We start from the raw sequence: 2,495 nt of genomic DNA on the forward strand, positions 1-2,495 counted from the left end.
TGGCCCGTGACTCGTGTGCAGCCCGAAGCCTGACCTCAGGCCGGAGCGGGCCCGGCTCATTGGCAATGTGAATATTCACATTGACATGTTAACATTCACATTGATAGGAGTGTAAAATTGGTCCGCAGCCCGTGGGCGGCTCGAAGCCTGATCGCAGCCCGAGGCGGGCTTGGCCCGACCCGTGACAATGTGAATATTCACATTGACATGTTAACATTAACATTGATAGGAGTGTAAAATTTGTCCGCTGCCCGAAGCTCGCCCGCGGCCCGGGGTAGGCCTGGACCCAAACCCGGGCCACTCGTGGGACGCGAGTCAATTTTACACTCTTATCAATGTGAATGTTAACATGTCAATGTGAATATTCACATTGTCAACAGGCCGGGCCGGGCCCGCCTCAGGCCGCCTACAGGGCGTGGGCGTATTTCGGGCAGCCACGGGGCACGGGCTAATGTTACACTCTTATCAATGTAAATGTTAATATGTCAATGTGAATATTCACATTGTCAATGGGCCGGGCCCGCCCCGGCCCGGGGCCGGGCTTCGGGCTGCTCACGGATCACGGGCCAATTTTACACTCTTATCAATGTTAATGTTAATATGTCAATGTGAATATTCACATTGTCAACGAGCCGGGCCGGGCCGGGCCCGCCCTGGGCAGCGGGCAGGTTTCGGACCGCCCACGGGCCACGGGCCAATTTTACACTCCTATCAATGTGAATGTTAATATGTCAATGTGAATATTCACATTGTCAACGGGTCAGACCGGGCTCGCCCCGCGCCGCCCACGGGCCTCGTGCCGCCCATGGGACGCGAGTCAATTTTACACTCTTATCAATGTGAATGTTAACATGTCAATGTGAATATTCACATTGTCAACAGGCCGGGCCGGGCCCACCTCAGGCCGCCCACGGGCCGTGGGCTAGTTTCGAGCAGCCACGGGGCGCGGGCTAATTTTATACTCTTATCAATGTGAATGTTAACATGTCAATGTGAATATTCACATTATCAACGGGTCGGGCCGGGCCCGCCCAGGGCAGCCCACGAGTCGCGGGCGGGTTTCGGGCCGGCCATAGGCCGCGGGCTAATTTTACGCTCCTATCAATGTGAATGTTAACATATCAATGTGAATATTCACATTGTCAATGGGCCGGACCGGGCCGAGCCCGCCCCGACCCGTGCCCGGGCTTCAGGCTGCCCACGGGTCGTGGGCCAATTTTACACTCTTGTCAATGTTATTGTTAATGTTAATATGTCAATGTGAATATTCACATTGTGAACGGGCCGGTCCGGGCCCGCGCCCGGGCGGCGGGCTGGTTTCGGGCCGCCCACGGGCCGCAGGCCAATTTTACACTCCTATCAATGCGAATGTTACCTTGTCAATGTGAATATTCATATTATCAACAGGCCGAGCCGGGCCTATTTTTTTGGCCTGTGGGCCGGCCCGGCCCGACTCGAATTTTTCCGGGCACCCACGAGGATCGACATGGGCTGGGCCCCTACACATTGACGATATGAACATTTACGTTGACGGTGTGAACATTCACATTAAGGGTATTTTGGTAATTATGTCACCCATAGGACTTATTGAAATATGAGAAAATAATGTGAACTAAATGGAACATAAGTAGATGAAAAGGGTATTTTGGTCTTCTTATCTCAAATTGGACCTAATGGAATAGTCAAAAAGAATATGGGTTGGATGGAATAAAACTCTTAGAAAATGGATTTATCAAAAAAGCTCCCTAAATAAAAGTAACACTAATTTTGCTTAATCAATAGTAGATATTACAGTAATCATCTCATATAATATAATAAATTAAAATAAATTTAATTTTAATTCCCATTATATTTAGTTAGTGGGTGGTTAAAATTTTTTACATGTTGTTTGTTTTTTCGTTATATTGATTCATTAAACACAAATAGGTTTGGAATGATTATAAAAAAATTTTAAAAAAAATGTTTGAAAATGCATTATACTTGAATTGACAAACATAAAGAATATAAATATTTAAATTATTCAAAAAAAAAATTAACATTTTAAATATGAGATATCTTCCATTTGCTCAAACTCTGAATCTAAATAAATAAATAAAAAATTTAAACAAAGAAGAAATTTGTGGTTTAGTTCTCAAAGGAAATGAGTTACTAAAAATAAATTTAATCATGATTTATTTCAATAGGATAATCAACAATAAAAAATCAACTGATGAATACATTTAAAGTATAACCGATATCCAATAAATTTTGATTCTTCATTTTCAATCTAACATCTACACCAAAAAAAAAAATTAAATACAAATAATCAATAAGTGAGAGAGTTACAAATTGATAATAGCAGTGCTTTTATAAATATAAAAAAAAGAATAAAATCTCAATTAAATGAAAAATTATTAACAAAAAGAAAGAAATAAGGAAAAATAAAGATTGTAACAAAAAAAAAAATTAAAAAATAATAATGTTCATTTATATGAACTCACTTTCTTAGAAATGCA

Source organism: Camellia sinensis, chromosome 13, assembly GCF_055761805.1.
Source record: "Camellia sinensis isolate YWXY chromosome 13, ASM5576180v1, whole genome shotgun sequence".
NCBI lineage: Eukaryota > Viridiplantae > Streptophyta > Magnoliopsida > Ericales > Theaceae > Camellia > Camellia sinensis.